Here is a 23,417-nt window from a genome sequence, read left to right as displayed (position 1 = left end):
ATTAATAAATAACTCAAAGTTTGGAAATAAGAACAACACATTTTAATAACCCAAGGATCTAACCCAAAGAAGAAATCACAATTAGGAAATATTAAATAAATGCTAAAAATATAATATATCAAACTATGTGGGATACAGGTAAAACCATGACTAGGTAGAAATATATAATTAAATTATCCATCTTAAGAAATTAGAAAAGAATAGAAAAACAAACCCAGAGAAAGTAGGAGGAATGAAATAGTAAAAATAAAAACAGGTAATAATTAAATAGAAAATAATATTCAACAGAGAGGATTCATGAAGCTAAAAGTTGGGTCTTTGAGAAGACTACACCTATAATCACCAGGAAAACTGTTCAAGGAAATAAGAGAGAAGGCATAGATTACCAACATCAGGAATAAAATTCTACAGATATTAAAAAGATAGTATAAGGATATTTGGACAAGTTTAAGGCAACACATTTGAAAATGTAAATGAAAGGAATAAAATCTTTGAAAAACACAATTTACCAAAACACCCATAAGAAGAAACAGAAATTCTGAATAATTCTGTATATATTAACGAAATTGAATTTATAATTTAAACTCTCACACAAAGAAAATTCTAGGTCCAAATGCCTTCATTTGTGATTTTCCCCCCAAATATTTAAGGAATAAAAATGTATCAATCTTACCCAAATTCTTTCAGAGAACAAAAAATGAAAGAACCTTTTTCCAGCTCATTTTATGATGCTAGCATAATCCTGGAAACAAAATCTGACAGATATTAGAAGAAAGCAAAATTATAGAACAATGTTTCTTATGAACATAAAAATATTCCAAACTTAATGTTAGCAAATAAAATCCAGCCATATATAAAAAGATGATGCATCATGACCAAGTAAGATTTATTCCAAGAATGAAAGATTGAATTAATATTAGGAAATTTAACTAATATATGCACTACATTAGTTTTAAAAAGGAATAAAAACCATATGATTATCTCAACAAATGCAGAAAAAGCGCTAGGTAAAGTCAACACCTGTTTTGATAAAAATTCTCAGCAGACAAGATCTATATACAGAAATCAACTGTATTTCTATGTACAAGCAACAAAATATTAGAAAATAAAAAATTTAAAATACACTACAGTAGTACTACAAATAAAATACCAAGAAAAAAAGCTAACAAAACATACACAGAATGTCTATAAACAAAAATACATGTTGCTGAGGGAAATCAAAGATCTTTTTTAGAAAAGGACGTATGTACCATATTTATGGACTGGAATAGTCAATAAAGAAACGTGGCAAGTCTCCCCTAAATTGACCTAAAAATTCAATGCAATCAATCCCACACAATCTCCCTGTAATTCTTTTTTTACACCTTGAAAAATGAATTCTAAAATTTATATGGAAATGCGATAAATCAAGACTCAAGACCAGAGGTCAGTAAACATTTTTTGTAAAGGGTCAGATAGCAATTATTTTAGGCTTTGGAAGCCAAACTGTCCCATTTATAAATACCCAACCCTGCCATTGTAGCCAGAGAGCAGTCATAAACAATATGAAAATGACAGGAATGACTACTTTCCAATAAAACTTTATTTACAAAATCCATTGTTGGTCTCACTGGGTGTAGTTTGCCAACTCCTGGCCAAGATAATCTTGAAAAAGAAGAACAAAATTGGACTTAATATAAAATTACAGTAAGGAGATAGTGTGGTATTGATGCAAAATAGACCAGTGGAATAAAAATCCACATAAAATACTCACACATGTAGGGACAGCTGGTTTATGACACAGATAGCATTGCAGAGCCCATAAACAGCCTTTTCCCTTTCATTAATTCAGCCCAAACGAGTAAAATATTTTTAAATGCTGCCTCTAAGTCTAGTTTTCCTATTATAATGTATGAAGAAGTAACACCTACAGTGGCTATGTGACTGAAGGTGCCGTTTCTGTGGTTAGCCCCCAATAAGTATTAAAGCCCGAAAATGATTAACCATAATCCCCCAAGGAAAGAATCAGTAGAAGTCTTCTGAGCAGCCAAATCATACTTATGGCTAAACTGCAGCAATATTGTGTTGTGAGTGGTATGATTTTTGATGTGCATATGAGGTGAAAGACTTGCCTGGCTTATATGTACATGTTTGAATGTTATGGACTCTGCTTCAAGTTATTTGTGCATTGCCTGGTATACAGATGGTATATTAGTTAGAATATTGGTTCAGCTATTTAGCAATTTAATACTGCATGCACCCACAATGCACAAGGGTTCCAGTTTCTCCATATCCTTGCCAACAGTTGATATTTTCTGGGTTTTGGGTTGTTTTGTTTTGTTTTTGATAGCAGCCATCCTAAATGGGTGTGAGGTGCATCTCATGGTGGTTTTGATTTACTACATTTTCCTAATGATTAGTGATATCGAGCACCTTTTCATGAGCTGGGTGTTCATTTGTATGTCTTTGGAGAAATGGCTTTTTAAGTCCTTTGCCCATTTTTTAAAAATCATGTTTAGAGCCATTTTAGGTTCACAGAAAAATTGAGGGGAAGGTACAGGAATTTCCACCTCCTGTCTTCACACATGCATAGGCTCCCGTGTTACCAACATCCCTCACCACCGCGGTGCATTTCTTACAACCAGAAAACCTACGTTCGCATATCATTTTCATCCGAAGTCCATAGTTTACATTAGAGTTCACTCTTGGTGTTGTACATTCTATGGGTTTTGACAAATCTGCAATGACATATCCATCATTGTGGTATCATATAGAGTAATTTCACTGCCCTAAAATCCTCTGGGCGAGGCTGATTCATCCCTCCTTGAGTATAAACTCCACTGTGACACTACACTGAAATTGCGTACAGCTCTTTCTCTCCCTAGATCAAAATCTCCAAGAGGGAAAAAGCTTGTGTTGTTATTCAATCACTCTTCTATCCCAGGTTCATGTCATATAGTGAATACTTAATAAATATTTGTAAAAGGAATTACTGAAGCACCATAGAAAAGTAATAGCCTTAATATAAGTACAATGTGGCTGTCATTCAGGGTCTCAGCTCCCACACCCTGCAAAAGGACGCAGGGTATGGTGAGGCCAAAAAGGAGCAACAACGGACCCATAGCTAGGGAAGCCATACCACTATATTCTTGCTGGTGGCTGGGTTGGAGACACAGGAAGCAGGAGCTCTAATCTGCTGTCTGCTTCTCTGTCAACCAACCAACCAGGGCAGTTATATTAGTGGCTAATGGCTAACCGGTAACAGCTGATGGCCAACTAGGCACAGCGGATGACCATCTACTACCTGAGCCAGCACCTTTCCACGTGAGGCCGAGAGCCTGGAAACTGCTCTCTGCACAGTAGCCTTCCCTGCTTTGTCCTGGAGACTCATTAAGCATTTTTTTAATACAATCAACTTTTAAAGATTTTATTTTATTGGGGAATATTGGGGGACAGTGTGTTTCTCCAGGGCCCATCAGCTCCAAGTAGTTGTCCTTCAATCCAGTTGTGGAGGGAGCAGCTCAGCTCCAAGTCCAGTCACCAAGTGCAGTCGCTGTTTTCAATCTTAGTTGCAGAGGGCACAGCCCACTATCCCATGCGGGAATTGAACCAGCAACCTTGTTGTTGAGAGCTCACGCTCTAACCAACTGAGCCATCGGGCCGCCCCTCTGGGAGCAGCTTGTTGTCTTCAATCTAGTTGTGGAGGGCGCAGCTCACTGGCCCATGTGGGAATCGAACTGGCAACCCTGTTGTTCAGAGCTCGTGCTCTAACCAAATGAGCCATCCAGCTGCCCTTAGCATTGTTTTATAAATAAACCCTTGGTAGCAATTACTCTGAAGCATGCCTATTTTTGCCCATGTAAAAACCACCTCCTCCACAAATTCATCCTTCTACTTGAAATATGTTCCCTTTGACTTAAAAAAAATTAATCTTTTATTTATTTATTTATTTTTTTAAGGAGGGCGCTGCTCACAGTGGCCCATGCAAGGATCCAACCGGCAACCTTGGTGTTAATAGCACGTGCTCTAACCAACTGAGCTAATCAGCCACTCCTTCCCTTTGACTTTTAATTTGGGTGCTATGATTACTTTGTAGTTATAGCATCTTAATTCGTATGACATGCGCTTTTCAGTTGGGAAGGACCCCAGCCTTCCATTGTTCCTCCGTTATTCTGTTTTGGCTTGCCAACGAGAAATTCAGGCATATGACAAATAGTCAATATTTTAAATAAGGCCATTCCACGTTGATGACATTTTACGCAGTCATTTTTACTGCATGAAGGTTTAGTCTAGACGATGATAAATCTAGATTTGCTTGTCCTAAGTCCTATCACATTTTACTCCATTTCCTCTGTTAGAGGCGCGGCAATATCTATGTTCTAATAAACTGTCCTGTCTTTGTTCCTTTTGATGACACAAGAGGGAGAGTAGTAGGACCCACTGGTCACTAAATGGCTTAAAATAGATCTTGATCTTGAGAATGCCATGTTTGTGACCCAGGAAACTGGCATTTATATGTAGGGCCCTGTCCATGCATTTATAAGCATGAAGACTTAAGTTTGAAGGTATTTTCATTGTAAGTTTATGCAACTTTACCCCGTAGAGATCAACAGAAGTCTGAAATTTACTAATACAGTCAGATAAAGTTGTTGGTAGGGACTCTTTATGTCATGCAAAATAACTCTTCTCAGGATTTTTATTTCATACCAGGGTTCCTCCTATATTAAGGGAAATTATAGTATTTAAATTCTCCATTACGTTGTTATTGATTGTGGTCAAACCAGTTCCAATCTGCTAGTATCTTTTGAGCTCTTGAGCTCTTTTCTGCTAAGTAGACAAATAGCGCTGTTAAAGAAAATAATGTTAAATACTTTTTCTGTGCACCTAAACATAAAGTATTTTGGCAAAAATTAAGCAAGTTTCATGAAATTAGAAAGGCATTTTTTTTTAACAGGGTATACTATAGCAGTTATTATTATTGTGGTTCTTGTTATGATGGTGATGATACCTGTTTGATAGTTTTTGTACTATTCTATTGTGGAGAATGGCTTGTGAATAGATAAAAGCATTTGTGTTTAATATTCATTTTAAAGGATAAAATGAAGAAACTACTTGAAACATTCTTCTGCTAAGATTCTTCATACCTTTTATTAATGGGATATTTAGTTTCCTCACAGACTTTGGAAAGTATCAAAGAAGGGAGTTGTGTTACTACTCCTGGACTGATTTTCCTCTAACTCTATCTAAAATATTTTCCATGAGTAACAATTAGAATAATCTGGACATTCTTTTTAAGGTTTTAAAAGTTTGGAGGCTGTTTCCAAGGCAGGAATTCGTATAGAAGGCTGAATTTGGTGCTAGGATGTTAAAATAAAATTATCTTGAAATTAGAAACTACAATTCAGGTGTAACTTGCCCAGAATTGGGTCTTTTGTACTTCATGGTAACCTACCAGTTTATCCAAGCATTTCCTAAAGTGTGATCTGCAGATCTCTAGTTAGTTTAAACACTCCTTTAAAAAAGGATTATATGGTAAAACATGTTTAAGAAATGTTGTGAATTATTTTTTCCTCTTAATGAGTTTCACTGTGAAAAATATATTAAGAAGTATGTTGTTTCATTTCCAAATATTTGGAAGATTTTCCAGATATTTTTCAGTTATTAACTATTAATTTCATTTCAGTCAGAGAACGTACTCTACATTACTTGAATGCTTTAAAATTTATAATGACTTATTTTATGGCTCAGAGTTTGGTCTATCTTGGTAAGTGGTATATAAGCATTTGAAAGAATATGTATGTACTTTGTTTGGTGGCATGTTCTATAAATGTCGTTTAGGACAAATTTGTTGTTCAATTCTTCTGTATCTTTGCTGATTTTCTGTCTGCTTGTTCTAAGAATTATTGAGGGGTGTTGAAATAGACAATTCTAATTGTGAATCTTTCTCAGGTGCATAAACATTGAGAACTATTATGAACTCTTTATGAATTGGCCTTCTTTTTATTATTAAGAGAAACTCTCTTCATCTCTGGAAATATATTTTTGCTAAGAAATCTACTTTGTCTGATATTAATCTAGACACTCTAGCTTTCTTTAACTATTATCACAGTATTTTTTTCTTTATCCTTTTACTTTTAACCTATTTATGTCTTTATATGTAAAATGGGTTTCTTTTAGGTATTATATAGTTGCATCTTGCTTGACAATCTCTGCACATTAATAGATGTGTTTAGATCATTTACATTTAATTTTAATTATTGATATGGTTAGATTAAAACTACCATTTTTCTATTTGTTTTCTATTTGTTTTCCTATGCTTTGTTCCCCCCCCCCCACATATTTTCTCCTTTCTTTTGGATTAATTGAATTCTTTTATGATTCCAATTCTTTTATGATCCAATGTAATAATGTTGGGTTATTTTAGTACATGCTTTCATTTTTAGAGTGTACATTTTAACTTTTCATAATTTATCTTCAATTCATATTATACTACTTCACATATAATTAAGAACTGTACAACATTATACTTCAATTTCTCCCCTCCAGATCTTTATGCTATTGTGTTATACATTTTACTTTTACATATGTTATAAACCACACAATAGATTATTCTTATTTTTGCTTTCGACAGTTGATTTCACTTTAAGAAGATTTAATAATAAGGCTTTATATTTGCGCACATACTACTTCTTCTGATCCTCATCATTCCTTTGTTTAGATAGAAATTTACATCTGCTGTCATTGTTTTTCTACTTGAAGGACTTTCTTGAAATTTTTTTGTAGTTGAGTTTACAGGTCATGAATTCTTTCAGCTTTTGAGTATTTCAAAACATTTTTCTTGCACATAAAATTTTTTTTTTCTACCAAAACTTTCATTCATTGTTCTTTTTTTAAATTATCCTTGTTTTCTTTTTAATTCATTGTTCTTATTTGTACAGTTCAGATTTCCATAAAAACTAACAACTTTCACATTCATTTTTGAAAGATATTTTTAGTGAGTAAAGACTTGTAGGTTCAGGATTTATTTTTTTCTCTCACTGCATTAAAGACATTCCTCCACTGTCCTCTGTTTTGAATTGTTTCTGATGAAAAACGTTATGTCGTCATTACCTTTGTTCCTCCATATATAATGTCCTTTTCTCTGGTTGTTTTTTAAGGTTTTCTCTTTATCATTTGTTATAAACAATTTAATTTTGAGGTGCCTTTATGTGGTTTCTTTGTTTCTTGTGCTTGGGATTCATTAAGCTTCTTGGAATTGTGGGTTTATAATTTTCCTCAAATTTGGAAGATTTTGGCTATTTATATCCTCAATTATTTGTTCTGTCCCTTCTTTCACTCACTCTTTAGAAGCTCAAATAAAATGGGGCTTACCACAGTTCACTGATCTTCTGCTTATATTTTACAGTCTTTTCTCTTTCTGTTTCATTTTGGATAGTTTCTATGGCTATGCAGTCAAGTTTCTTAGTCTTATAAAATGTCTTATCCATTGTTAATCTCATTTAGTATATTTTTCGTGTTAGCCATGGTAGTTTTAATAACAAGAAGTTTGCTATCAGACTTTTTTGCATCTTCCACATCTGTACTTATTATGTTCATTCATCCTCTAATTTCTTGAACATGTGAAATACAGATATAGTAATCATTGTAATTTCCTGTTTACTTATATTTTCATGTGTGTCATTTCAGGGTCAGTTTTAATTCATTGCCTTTCTTATTATTTGTTTTATTTTCCTTCTTTTTGCATGTCTGGTAATTTTTGATTGGATATCAGACATTGTGGGTGCTGCATATTTTGTATTCCTATAAATCTTCTCGAATGTTTTCTTAAATATGGTTAAGTTAGTTGGAGACAGTTTGATCCTTTCATGTCTTGTTTTTAAGCCCTGTTTGTTGGGACCAGTCTAGGGTTAATTTTCTTTTTCTCCTATACTGAAGCAAAACCCTTCTGATTATTCTATCCAGTGCCCCAAATGATGAGTTTTTCCATTCTGATTCTTGGTAACAGGCACTATTCCCACATCTGTATGAACTACAGATATTATTCCTTCTAATGTTTTCTGATGGCTTTTCCCTGGTAGTTTCCTGGCATACATGCATTGGCATTATTTAGCTAAACACTTGAGAGAACCTCTAAAGATTTCCTGGTCTTTTTTTCTGGGCAGTTCTCTTCTCTCTGGTAGTCTACCTTGTTAGCAATAGCTATCGTGGCCTCCATGGACCCCGAGGTTTGTATTTTCATCTCAAAGAGACCATCATCTTCACCTGGGATTTTCTCCTTTCTTTATTCTGTAGGTAGGGAATGCTTTCCTGCTTTTAATCTGAGTCAATCATAGTTCTCACCTCACTTTCCCATCTCTCAAATATCACTTTCCTTCATCGCTTGATTTCTAATATCTTCTCATCTTATTTATTTTTCTTAGTTTATTTTTTAGTTGTTTCAGGCAGGACAGTAAACCCAGACCTTATTACTCCTCTAGCTATTGTAGACTATATTACTAGTCTGTCTGAGTCTCTTTATATGCAAGACACATGGTTACAGATTGGACACAGACTATCAATTAGGTAACAAAAACTCCTTCAACCTACACATTTTTATTTCCTTCATATTCTAGGAAAGTCATGTAAAATGAATGTCTAGCCTTTCCTTTTATTCTATGAATATTCAAGCCCACTCTGGTTTGATGCTGAATTACTTGTTTGTGACACATCAAAGTAAATTTTAGTCTTGAAACATGGGCAAGACTGACTTTCCTGAGCTGGGTAATGTTTTGCCCTGCATTTCCCAGAATTTTCTAGGTACTGTTTTTCTACTCCACAGACCAGATCTCTGTAGGTGAACATAGAATAAGGATTCTGAGTCTATTGCTATGCTAAGACACAGAAGATGACACAAAAGAAATATATTGGATTGGAGCAAGTAACTATGAGAAATGTAAAGTAGCTTGGCTTCTCCCTACAAAGCCATACAAAGACATAAGTTAAAAAGCGATTTAAAATTGGGGGAACTAGAGTGCTTAGACACTTAGCTTTAGTAATATGTAACTTTTGGTGATGCTACTTGTTTTTAAATTTTTCTTTTAATTTAAATGAATGTGTCTTAGAGATATGTCCAAAACAGTCTGGGTTTTCTTTTCTCCCTCTTCTCAGTCTCCATCCCTGATATGTTTCCTGGATGAGCATATGCTTAGATTTCTCAAGCATAGTAATAATTTCTCCTGACCAGCAGAGCCAGTCATTATTTATTATACTTTGCTCTCACTCCTTCTCACTCTCCTAGTGGGAACATTGCAGTGACTGCTGGCTAGAAAATTAGCCCAGGGAGCTCCTTCTGTTGGTCTCTTTCCTCATTATAATACTAAAAAAATTAACTGTGACATTCTCTATCCCTGCATATGTGTGATGTGTGTGTGTGTGTGTGTGTGTGTATCTGTGCATGCATGTGTAATTGTGTGTGTATGTATATGTATGTGTGTGTGTGTGTGTGTGTGTGTGTGTGTATATATTTTCCACATAGGTTGGAAGCACACTGTAGGGGCTAATAGTGAGTAATTTAACTGGCTTTCTCACACATTTTACTCTCTTTCTTTCTCTAGAGTGGCTGCAGAAATACAGTGTGTTCATGTACCGTTGTTTCACATTATAAGCCGAGCTTGTGGGTTTATGTGTCATCTCACTGTTTCTGCTGGGTTGTTTGTGGCTGGATGTGATATCGTTTCATCCATTGTCAGGGGGCTGCCCCAGATACCTGGGATGCTCAAGAGATGCAACACTTACTTGCCATGTGATAGCAAAGGCTTCTGTCTATTTCTGTGGCTGCTCCTCCCGCAACCCTCTGTGGGATCCCTGGATATTCAAGTTGATGGGGAAGCTGAAAACCACACAACCTCACTGATGCTTTAAGAATTTTTGCTTATGGATATTTTTTAAGGAAGCACCAGGCAGCCATGAACTACAATTTGCAAGAACTTCTTTCCTTTTTTTTAAGTGTCCTTATTAAATCTCTCTGGGTCACAGTTCCAGAGTTCCATGAGCTTTTAACTAATAGTATGTTAGTACCACACAGCTTAGCTCTGGAAGGGTGACTAATAGTCACTTGAATAGACTGAAAGCAGGAACCATGCATCATACCTTCTTCTGTACCCTAAGCAACGTCTAGCTTGGTACTGGTCACTCTAAAAATAGTTGTCAACTGAGTCATTGATTTAGCAGAGAATAGCCTATTACCTTAGGATAGAGGTTTTGATCCAGACCAAAGACATGAGCCATTCTTTTTTATAATTGTCTGCCTGATTGCAGAGTAAAGAGATTTATATGGGGGTGATAGAAAAAAATGTCAATCCAAAAGGATTTGTTGATTTCTGCAAATGCGACAATGTCACTGTTAGTTTCAGTTAAAAAGAAAACTCATCTATCCAATGTTGGGGGACAAAATAATACTTTAATGTGTTTTTTTTGTGCTTTATTTTAGAGCAAGCAATTCTCTGCATACTGTTGGATCTGAAGAGATACAAACTGGTTTTTGGAAGAGGTGTTGTCAGTAATAACCAAAGCCTTGGAATGTGGAATTCATTCAACTTTGGGAAGAAACACATTACATTTTCCACTGTGCCTTAAAGTAATCTATTTAATTGACTATCTGACTATTTAGCTTTCTAAGGTTTTCAAGTTGTTTTAACAAGACTATAATTAGGTCCAATTAGTATGAGACCGTAACCAGTAGAAAAGCTACAGTTACTTCATATTTGTATCTTATTAATGAGCCTTCAGATTAACGTCACCAATTCCTTTGTGGGGAGACGTCGCTGTGGGCAGTAAAATCCTCATTTCCAGCTCTTCAGGCAAAGCATGTGTAACCCTTAACTTAACCTAAAGCAGTGTCTTCCGTTGGAGGCATGTGTGAATACCAGTCCTACCTTCGGATGGCCTCATGCCTACAAGTGGGAAGTAAATCTTTGTCCAAGTAGTCAGGTCTGGGCACGTGATAGGACATCTCAAGGACTGGAGAACATGTAACTGATCAAATGAGCATTTTCTGACTGTATCTCCCACATTCCAGGTGCTCTGGGAGGAGGCATGTCCCTATGATGTGTGATGCTACTTCAAACTATTGGCAAGAGATCATCGAAATGTCAAATTGTGGGTATCATGGGGCGCGGCCCATGTTGAGACAAAACAGTGTGTGAGGGAACTTAGAGTCAAGTTGGTTTTGAATGTGATGCAAAAAGAAACTCTAGTCATTAGACTCCTAGTAAACGCAAGGAGCTGAAAGAACCTTTGTTTGAATCCTTTCACATTCCAGTATATAAAGAAGAGGGTCATTACTCTGTTTATATATTTCTGCAGAACAACTGAATACATTTACTCAACAAGCATTTACTGACGGTCTCCTTTATGAATATGCCAGACACTATTCTAGATTTTAAGGATGCAGCAGTGAACAGAACAGATTTCCAATGGAGCCCTTCTTCTCAGGGGGAATGACAGACAGCACACAAACTCCAGAATGTATCTCCTCTCAGGTGGTGATCTGTACTATGAAGACAAATAAAGTGGGGAAGGGGATCACGAGTGAAGGAGGCAGTGTGCTGTTTTATACAAGGGATCAGGGAAGCCTTCTGGAAAAGTAACTTTGAAGAACTTGAGTTCCTTCGGTTTCACTTCCCATTTCCTCCTGATTGCAACAGCCTTTTCCTGGATGAGCCCCCTTGCCTGTACCTGCCCAATCAAAGCTGTGACAATTTGGACATGTCTGTCAAATTCATAATTGACTACATGAACCAAGGATCTGTTCCGCCAAAATTCTCCAGAACCGCACTGGAAGTTGGTTATGTGGGGTGCTTTCCCATCCTCTTTGCTCGCCAGGCAACAAAGCACAGGCCATAGTTGACGCAAATGAACCAGGAACCAAGAAAGAAAAGGAATTCTATTGTTTTGGAGGAATATTAAGGAAATACGTTGTAGTGAAAGAAGAACCCTACAGAGAGCATAGAAGCCAGCCTTAGATTTTAGTCTTGGCTTCTCTACTTACCAGCTGGGGGAGTTGAACAAACTTCTTAACTTGCTTACACCTCAGTGTCCTCAGCTGCAGAGGATAATAACAGTGCCTACCTCAATGGAGTCTGCTAAGAATTAGCTGAGAACTTTACGTAAATCTCTGGTGGTTTCTAGGATACGATACGCATTCAGGTTTGAAATGATCAGCATTATTGCTATTAGCACTCTCGTTTACTGGCACTGCTATCTTCTTGTCTCGCCAGGTGCTCTATGAGTATGTGTAAAAGAACTTCTGGGCAGCAATACTCTTTAATCCATTTGATTAATTCATCTGTTGAACCATTCCTTTGTTCAATACCTAGCTAGTCTCTGATTGGCACGTTGCTGAGCACCATGCTAGATTCTGTAGGGAGTGAAAGATATACATGTGTTTTGACTTGTACAGAAGACTGAAGCATCAAAGAGGACTTGTTCCAGATGACCTTTAAAGTCCCTTGTAAGGTGGATTGCCTGTGATTCTAAGGCACTTACTGACCATCTAATAGACAGGGAAGTGGATGCTCTGGAAGTGCTGAGATCTGTACAGGGCCCCAAGGACTCCAGCACAGGCAAGAAATGCCTCCAGGGCACTCAGCCAAAGGCAGAAATAGTAACTGGTTTATGAAACCCTACATTCCCTTCCAACCCCTCACACATTAAAAACATAATAAGAATCCCTTACATTTGCACACTGTTTTAGAGTTATGCACATCACCTCAAATGATCCTCTTAGTACAACTAGATAGGACGGTGTCCTTGTCCTTTTCTCACAATGAAGAAATTGAGGCTTGGAGACTTTAAGTGAATCATCCAAGATCCCAGAGTGGCAGAACGGGGATTCCTACACATAGAGCCTAAGAGCTGGGTGAAGAGTTCTAGGGTTCCAGGAAATGAAGTGCTCCTGAATGTCAAGGTGATTCTTCACTGTCAGGAAAGTTCTTTTCTTATGCCCCGCCTCATTGTGAAGGGCAGTTACTGGTGAGAGGAAGGAAGAGGCATTCACCTACTGGCCACTTGAGTCAAACCATCCTGGTGGTCCAGTGTAAAGAGAAAACCAGTCCTTCTAATTCAGATTCCCCCCATACCGCGCTGCCCACAAGAATATGAGATTTTGCTTTGGGGACATCAGGGGCAAAGTCCCAGATACCATGTCACCCACTCCCTTCTGCCTAACCCACTCACGTCGCTGGGCCTGTGTGAGTAGCTGGCAAATAGGCTGTAACGGTGTGTGATCGCCTGGGTAACAATGCTCACCCATACGTCAGGTACTGCTATTGCCCCAAGGGAAGAAGGACGAGTAAACAAAGCCCTCACCCTCCTCCATTTGGGGATGCCTCTCTGTTTGAATTGCAGGGGCAGCGCTCTGAGCTAGGAAAAGACACGGCTGGCTCCACAAGCTCAAAGGCGTGCTCCCCCACCTTTCTGATGACCACTGGGATAATTCAAAGAGAAAGAGTAAACACTCACCCCCAGGTATGGAAAGTGAAGGCGTTTCATACTGCAAGAGGTCTGTGTGTGTATTCTGCAATATGACAAAGTTCTTGTCTCCACGTTTGCCTGCACCACCTCACGTGACCCCAGAAGGACGATGCCCTCCTTCCTGAAGGGACCTTGCCTGGAAGCTCACACAGGAGCCTCTTCTTTTATCATGTCACAAGATGGCACACCGCAGTTTGTCCCACTGTATCTTGCAAGAAGCTGATATTTCAATGATGCTATTAAAAAGTGGCACCTTTCACCACACTGCGAGAAAATCTTTCCAGTGGGGGCAAGGAGACTGAGATACGTTTTCCCCAAGGAGCTCACTTCAGCCACAGCATTTGATGTATGGTGACATCTCCCCCACACCCTGATACACACACACACACACAAACACACCCCACAAACACATTTCCTAGCTGAGATGGATAAAAAAGTAAAGGGACATGTTCAAGGTCGCACAGAGGGACAAGGAGGTCAAGTCATTTACACAGGGGTAGAAAACGTTCAGCCCAGTGCTTCTTGGCTCTTAGTCCCTTCTCCCTGACCTCTGACCGTCCAACACCTCACCTCCTTTTCAGCTGAATACATGTGTAATACACACTAGAAATGCCATCGCAATTCAGCATATCACTATGAACAGTGGCTTTTAGCTAACAAGAATGTTGTTAACTCTTATTCCCTATGCGTATTTCCCAATTCAAGGTTGTGTGTTTTTATTTTTGCTTTCTTGCAACTTAAATCCATGCTCAGTTCACCATAATATCCAGGTCTGTATGCTGAGGAAAGCCTTGTATAAAGAAGTATAAGTTTCTCATTTCAGTCTCAGCTTCCCTCCCCACCATCCCGGGGCCTGAAGGTTGATACGCAGCCTTTCCAAGGCCCAGCTTCATGGGAAGTAGGATGGAAATGATAATACCTTACCTGCCAACCTCACAAGGATATTATGAAAGAAAAGATATTATAAGCTTGGAAAGTATTGAAATTACTTGACAAAAAAAAAAAGGGACGTTTTCTGTCTAGAAGGATCATGAAATAGTGAGAAGCTAGTGGGCTGGGAGCCAGGTAGCGCTGGGTTCAAATCCCATTCCAGTTGTGTGCTCTTGGGAAAGTTATTTACTCTCTGAGTATGACTAAAATGGGGAGGTAAAACCCATTTGGCAAAGTTGTGGGAGGATTACATGAGAAAGCCTTTTTAAAGCTCCTAGTAGCCCAGCACCTGGCCTGAGGAAGGTGACTGACAGATGTCAGTTCCTTTCTCCTTTGTACCCCATACCCCATGCTTGCCGTACACAGACTCAGACATTCTTGCAGGGAGTTCCATGTTTTACTTGTTCTTGAATTCCTAGTATCTATAACTGGGTTTGCCACATTACAGGAGCTCAATAAATATCTGTGGCTATGAATGAATATATAGAGCAGGGTAAGAAAATATAATATGTTTAGTTTCAAGAATTCAATGTAATATTCGAGACTGTCAATGGACCTGTCTTCCTAACTGGGAACATGGGAGAATTTTAGTTAGATTGGAATAATTGGTGGCAATTTGTGCATTTAACTCATAGATTGGCTTAGGATGATCCAAACCTAGCAGCAATATTCTTCACACAAAACAAATCTGACTTATTATCTGGCCTAACTCAACACTGCAACAACTAGTTTCACAGCAGGAATTCACATAGACAAGTAAACACTTGAGCAAAATTCTCTTGTGAAATAACCACATGCCTAGTCAGAAATGTCTCATGATTTAAAAGCCCATTTTTAGAATAACTGTCAAATTAAGCTGGCTAATACCTCTGGTTCCCATCTAGTTGATCATAGGTGGTGAAGAGGGGACTGATCTCAAAGGTAAAAGGAAGACATGGATAAAAGAGACTCAACACTGCCCTGAATGAAATTATATATGGCAACGTGGATGCCAGTATGTTTTTAGAGAGTCCATTTTTATGTCAGTTTTCCTAGCATTCTTGGAAAGTGGTTCTGGATGGATTTGTTTTTCAGAATATTTGGTTATACCTGCATCATTATTTTTAATTTTACTCATAAAGTTGTCAAACATAATTCTTTCTATTAGATTTACCCCTAAATTTGCTTCAAATACTCCTGAATTTTTTAAAAATAAAATTATTGTATGAGGTAAGACTGGAACCAAAGAGTTAGATACAGAAAGTATGAAAAAGTAAAGGAGGGAAATATCCTAAAGCTTTGAGAACTTAAGTGTGACTATCTTCTTTCTCTTGCTCCCTGAGAAATTAATGAACAGACAACCCTGAAACTTCAAAGCTGTAAAACCCTGCTTTGGGAATTGCAACCTCCATCTTGGTTGTTTAAAAAACGAGCACACATGGAAATGATGCATCAGCATATCTTTTCAAGTTTGGATTTTTTTTTTTCTGTTGAAAATTAATCAACAACCCTCCAGTTATTTATGGCGTAGTGAATGTGTAAGAAGAAAAAAATTAGATCTAACTAAAAACAAAAATATGTTTAATCACAGTAGTAAAACATGGCCATGGTCAATAATGATAACTGAACAAAGGTGTAAGGAAAAAAGTCCACCTCTGTGTTCCCCACCCTGTACTTTTTAGCAAAGGTAAGAGTTTTTATTTCTCCTTCCTGAAAATGTCCAGGCCTATAAAAGATTATATGAGTATATCCTTCCAACGTCTTGCATGGAGGGGGTATAGTTAAATCTGAGTGCCGGGTCTTAGTTGCCCCTCTTCATTATTTTGTATATTAGATAAGCCATGCATGTGACGATAACATGATCAGATGTTGAAACCAGATTGCCCAAGTTTATAAGCTATATGACCCTGAGTAAATTATCTAACTTAGTTATGTCATCCATAAAGTGGAGTGATAATACTGCCTACCTTATGTGCTAGTTGTGAGGATTGAGTTAATATAGCTCAGTGTCCAAACAGTGTCTGGTTCAGAGTAACCCCTCAGTATATGGTAGCTGTGATCTCAGCCAGATCCGCTCACTCCAAAGGTCTAAAATATTGCTTTTATTCTGATCACATATATTTTCAGCTTTACATCTCTTCCAACTCAACATACATGTATATTTTAATACAGAGAAAGATGTAAGGTGATACATTTTCTCCCTGGCTGCTCTTTCCTCCAAAGCACCAGTACTTCAAAGGCTGTAACCGCCCTTCTCAAAAGATTTCACAACTTGGAGGGAACTCAATCACTTTCTCATTTGGTATCGTTCACTTGCTCCAGATGTATACAGCCTATTTCCAACTGATGAGCTTATATCTGAGCTACACTACATTTTAGGATTCTTCCAGCACAAAAAAAACGACTTGGCTTCAGAAAGGATCATGACTGGCCAGTTGATCTGTTAAATAATGTGCCAAATACTGAGGAAATAATGAGGAGGAGAAAATTACATTCACACTTCTTTATTGGTGCCATTAACAGTGTTTTGTCATCCAGCTGATGAAGCGATGCCATCTCCCCGAAAGCTTCGCGCTACAAGACAACATAGAGCTTGTCCAACCATTCACCCATATGTCCCATCAGCCCCTCGGCTACCAGGTGAGGGGGGTGGTTTGAGGACCAGGGGTGACTGTGCGTATGCAGTAGGTTAGAGGAAGCCAAAGCAATGGGCCATTTTCCTTAAGAATCTGTTTATGTGTGACAGCCATTTCCATACTGATGTCATTAGAGGAGTGAAGAGCCCCTCTCCCCCCACCCACTGCTCCGGAGGTCAGGGACCCCTCTTTGAGCCAAGCTGCAACTCAGCCCACTTAATCTCCTGCCTTTCACTGTGCCCACTGCTCAGCTACTGAGACCTTAACAAGAACAGCCCTTTCTTCCCTTCTACATTCTCCCCATGCTTAGTGAAATAAATGCCTTCTTTAGGCAAACTGGGGAGGGGACAGCTCTCTTCTCCCATCTCTCACCCCTCTCCCAATTATCTTTCCTCGTAGGGGACTCATTTCTCTCTCCCCCTCCCCTTCTATTCTCTCCTTCCACCCATCCTTTCTTAGGGTCTCTGTAAGATATCATTTTGTTTCATCAATGGAGAGTTGTGTAGATAGAGAATATCTCACTCCCCAGAATATGATAGGAGAATCTCGTAAAGTAGAAATTGAACTAAATGACTCCCCTGTTTAAACCACATCATATTCAGGATTAAAAGTCCAGAGTCTCACCAAGCCTTTCAAGGCTCCAGGTCACACAGCCACCCTCCAGCCTCATTTCTTTCACTCTCTGTCCAGCACACGACATCTCAACCACCAGGGTCTTTTTACTATTAATAATAACAGCTGTCATGAGCCGAACACACTCAATCCTCCAACAACCCTATGAGGTCAGAACTGTTATTTCAGGTTTATGCACAAGGAAGCTGAGGCACAAAGAGGTAAGTAAGGTATGGCTAGTAAGGGATTGATCTAGGATTTAAATCTAGGATGCCCAGCTCCAGGTCCTCCCCTGTTGACTTTATGTGATGATGTCTCTCTCCAACATTGCAAGCATGTCAAGCTCTTCCAGACCTTTTGCACACGCTGTTCCGGTGTATTACACCCTTGTCCCAACCCTTCTGCTGGATAACTTCTCTTCATTTTTTGGGTTTCCTCGGAGAAACTTTTCCAGAGCTGCCAACACCACCACCATCCTAAATCACTGTCCACTGTTGTTCTCCATCATAGCCCGCTGTTCTTTTCCCCGTAGCTTTCCTTATCAGTTACAAACACAAAATTTTATTTGTAAGTTTTGGTATATTTTTATGACTTGTTCAAAATATTTGCTGTCCCTTCTACCAGACCCCTCTCTGTTGTGGGGATTGAATGCCCCCATCCCAGTGAAATCAAGTTGGGCCATGTGAGTTGCTTTGGGCAAGGAGGGGGAAGAAAAATGCTACAGCCCTTGTGAGCGATTACTCTTTTTCTCTGCCACCAGAGGTCAAGAAATAAACCTTTGTTGTGGTAAGTCACTAGGATTGGAAGTTATTAGTTACTACAGCATAACAACCCAGGTTGACCTGTGATGTGACGTTTATCTGCCCACTACACTAACCATTTCATGAAATCGGAGGCTGCATCTGTTTCATTTTATGTTCTACATTTAGCATCTTGCAAAGGGCCTGGCACATTTATGGACTCAACAAATACAGAGGGTGCCAAAAATATATATACACATTTTAAGAAAGGATAAAACTGTATTAAAATTGTAATGCTCAATATATACTGATTGATAACAAAAGATGAATACAAATCATGTGTATACATTTTTTTGGTACCCCCCGGTATTTGTTGAATGAATAAGCACGTAATGAATAGACACACAAACCAGCATTTGAAAGCTACTTTTTGGTGTGTGTCGTTTATTGAGTTGAGCAAGTAGCTTTGTAAAGCTAGTCACCTCTCACTTTCCATTCCACGGCACATTACCCGTGGACACCCTTCACTCCTCTTCCCTTGCTCCATCGCCCAACACACGTGTAATTTTGACACTGCTTTTAATATGTATGCAGTCGCTATGTAAGGTTTAATTCCTAGGAGAAAAGCCCCTTTATAACTATTTAGTTTCCAGAGAGAAAACAAAGAATTCTCTTTAATACCTTCATTCCAATAAAGCATAGTTTGTTCAGAATTGATCAAGGTATTTAAAAGAGCCAATCACAGCTTTAAGTCTGTTTGCTTTTCAATCAGGCAAGCTGAAATTAAATACATATATTGTGGGACAATACTACTGAATACATTTTGAAAATATAAGGACATGCACTGGCTTTCTCTGAGACAATATTTTTTTTCTGTATTCAAACTATTTCTAACTTTTATAGGAAGATACATGGACACTTTTTTCCCCTAAAAGTGATTTTGCTAAAGATCCTGACTAGTGGCAAATGGACAGAAGAACGAGTTCTTCTCCGAAAATAGTGTAGGCAATCTGCCCCTTTTGCCACATATCACGGAAGCCAATAGTACTAGAATCTTCCAGTCTAACCATCATCACTGCAGGTGAGAGTAGGGACTAGGATTTATTTATGTTTGTGTCCCTAGCACCTAGCCTAGTGCCTACCCATAATAGAGGCACATAGCTGAGGCTCAGTAAATATTTGTTCGGAGCATGAATGGTTTTGTTGAGATCAATGAGGATCTGGAAACGCTAGGAAGACCTGAGACCCTTCTTGTTTACACGTCTTCCAGAGAACTTGAAATCCAATGAACACGGTGAGTAGTACACAAACGTACAATCCACACTCCTTCCTCAAAACCGTCCTTGTGGTCAAGGCCTGACTTCCACCTTCCAGTCATGCCACTCTCCAATTATTTGGATCCTATCAGTCAAACACTGTGTGGTTATCAGCCAACCAATAGTGGGCTCAGGGACAGGGAGGAACTACATTCTGGTGCTGCCCTGCCACCAACCTTCTGGGAGCCCGGGCCTCATTTGCAAAATGAGCCAGTGGCCCAAATGATCCCTCAGATCTCTTCCAGCTCTGAGAGTCTGTGCCCTTTCTGTGAAACCCCCCAGACTTGGGAGGACTCTGATTCCCACCATTGTTTCTTACCACCCGGTCTTCAGAGCTACACTACATGCACTAGACCAATTAGCTGGGTAATTGTTCCCGAGTACAAGCTTATTCCTAATTAGACAGTGTCTGGGTTCACACCACAGCAATTAACCCCAAATGGAATAATTGCTGCAGAATGAACGCTGCATAATTGTTTTGAAGCTCATCCTTCCTTCTCACCGACTCCCCTTGGGCTACAATGAGAGAGGAACTCTCGGCTGTGGGTTGGCCACTTCCTCCTTGACCTCTGCAAGGTCTTTGCCATGTGGCCCTCCATTCATCCTCCCGACTGGCTCCTAGGTCCTAGGTGTTATTGTGGCCCGCTGTCAGGCCACTCCCCTGACCTATATGACAGTGTAGCTACTGCGGGTTCAGTGACAATCTCCCCTCTGCACCTACAGGCCTCCCATAGGTCACTCAGGGCCAAAACCCATGAACAAATATACCACCTCAAAAACATGTAGAAAAGAGGACCAGGAAATTAGGGAGTTTATTTTCAGTCTTCACAAGACAGCAGCATTTAGGTTACACAAACTGAACTGCTTTTGGCTATTTGCAGAACTTATGAATATATCAGTAAGAGAGAGAAAGGACTGCTACCATAAACCACAGTTAGTCAACCATATGCTTCTTAAACAAGCTGCACTCAACACAGCACAAACGGAAGAAGCAGTGAGAATTTTCTGTTACTAAATTTGTTAAAGTGATTCGTAGGTATTTAAACTTGAGTATGTTTTTACAATTTGAGGTAATTGGCCTATTTTAAATAACTGGCAACACACATGAACTGTACTTTTTTTCCCTTCCTTTTCCCTCTGCTAAATGTTTTCTGGCGTGCTGACAGCTCCAACCACACTCAGCATTAAAGTAGTAATACAATAGGCCAGAGGCAACATGACCGGAGATTTTCCATTTGGAGTAGAAATTTTGGGCTAGCAGCAAGAAAAAAGACCTAGGTCTGTGTTTCTGACGTGGCACCCAATTCAGGCATGGGCAAAAGGTTTGTCGGCCAGGGAGAGAGCCACAACAGTAGAGAAGAGTGGCTGAGAGTTCCGTGTTACATGCAGGTCCATTGCATGCAAACTCCTGCTTAGCTAGTACTTAGTAGCCGTGTGCCGGTTTCTTCAGGCCACTTCCCTGAGTATAACAGTTTCTTCAGCTGTTAAATGGGGTTATGCCTATCTGACGTTCTGTGGAACAAATGCAATAAAATACGAAAGCGTCTCACATATTCCCTCACACACAGTAAGTATATAATGAATGTTGGCAATTATAAGGAGTAAAATTATTAACAGCCTTGAATAGGAGAGTATATTCCATCTTGCCACCAGCTCAATGTGCAAATTTGAAAACATGTACTTCTTGTTCAAAACAATTTACTCTCATTAAAAAAAAAAAACACCAAATCCTATTAAAACACACAAGCCTACTACAATCAACCTTAATGGTGACTCCTAGAGCTGGACAGTGCACAGGTGCACACTCTACACAGCTGGACGTTGCAATCTTGAAAAGATTTTTAGCAATGTTTGGCCCTATGGTTCTATTATAGTATGCTTATTTAGTCTCCTAAACCATCCTCTCCTGCAGAAGTGTTTAGTAGGAACTGCTGCCTGCTATAGACTGAATCATGTTCCCTCTAAATCCATATGTTGAAGCACTAACCCTCAAAATGATGGTATTGGGAGACGTGGCCTTTGGGAGGTAATTAGGGTTATATGAGGTCACGAAGGTGGGGCCTTCGTGATGGGATTAGTGCCTTTACAAGAAGAGACTACAGAAAGCTTGCTCTTTTTCTCCCTGCCATGTAGGGACGCAGCAAGAAGACAGCTGTCTGCAAGCCAGGAAAAAAGGCTCACCAGGAACCAAATTGGCCTGCACCCTGATTTTGGACTTACCAGCCCTCAAAACTCTGAGAGAATAAACTTCTGTTGTTTACGCCACCTAGGCTATGGCATTTGTTATGGCGGCCTGAGCTGCCTAAATCACTGCCCCATCTGCAAGCTTCCACAGTACTTACATTGCTCTAACGTAGCTACAATTACATTGACTTTTAACTGTGTGTGTATTTGCTAATGTTCTCTAGCAGGCGGTGATTCGCTGAAGGAGCAAGGACTATATATTTTTTCTCTGGATTCTCCCAGATTTATCAGGTAAGTAAATGTTCCATTAATATGTGTTGAATGAAGAGTGAGTTCTGCCCCTTTCTTTAGCCCAACTAAATGCTACTGGTAGGGTTCCAAGAGTGCATTGCAGAATCCAGATGAAATATCTGTGTTTCTTGAATTGTTTTTAAGGGCAATGTCTGCTACTTGGTGGCCTTGGAAACACAAGGTCATTGAAATCATCTTCATATCCTCCTGGGTGAGGCGAGAAAGTAAACTGAGTGGGACAGAGTTTGGCATTTAGCAGTCTACCGTGTTTCCTCCAAAATAAGACCTAGCCGGATCATCAGCTCTAATGTGTCTTTTGGTGCAAAAATTAATATAAGACCCGGTCTTATATTACAGTAAAATAAGATCGGGTCTTATACGTATTAATTTTTGCTCCAAAAGGCACATTAGAGCAGATGGTCCGGCTAGGTCTTATTTTCAGGGAAATACGGTATGTGTGTTTAATAAGAGATAAAAATGATTAATAACAAAATTGCCTAGTTTTCTGCTATAATAATAAAGAGCTTTCCTGTAGGGACAATGGAGTAAGAAAATTATTATTTGGGGGCCAATATTCTGGTCTGAAAAAATACATTCAGGAGAAAATACTATGTTGATACATTTGGGTATATATCATCCATCTAGTCCCAATTTGTAACAAATTAGATTATAATAAGGTTTTGCATTACTATATTTCCTAAGTATTTCACATGTATTATTTTGTAATGAACCTCAAAAGTAGATAGGCAAGTATAGGTGTGGTGTACACCAGTTATATTCTCTGCCCAGCATTCCTTGCCCTTTTGGGGGTGATGTTTCCCTTTAATGTTATACCGTGTTTCCCCGAAAATAAGACCGGGTCGTATTAATTTTTGCTCCAAAAGATGCATTAGGGCTGAGGGTTCAGGGTGTGTCATCCTGAAAAATCACAGTAGGGATTATTTTCCGGTTAGGTCTTATTTGGGGGGAAACATGGTAGAACATTCCTTGTTCCCAATCTTAAGGCTCTAGTGGAAGTTCTAACCTTAGAACCCCATTCTCTTGGCCACAGAAGGTCACATGAGCCAGGATAAGCCAATCAGAGCTCGTCTCCAGGATTATTCCCATGAGAACTAAGTAAAAAGGGCAACTTCCTATCTGGTGGTAAAGTTGGAATAAACGAGGTAGATAGGGTTGGCCTATGGCCATGGATCTCATCTCACTGTGAACTCCACTTGGAGAGAAGGAAGCCAATATAT

Source organism: Rhinolophus ferrumequinum, chromosome 9 (assembly GCF_004115265.2).
Source record: "Rhinolophus ferrumequinum isolate MPI-CBG mRhiFer1 chromosome 9, mRhiFer1_v1.p, whole genome shotgun sequence".
NCBI lineage: Eukaryota > Metazoa > Chordata > Mammalia > Chiroptera > Rhinolophidae > Rhinolophus > Rhinolophus ferrumequinum.
Note: the sequence above shows the minus strand (reverse complement) of the source record.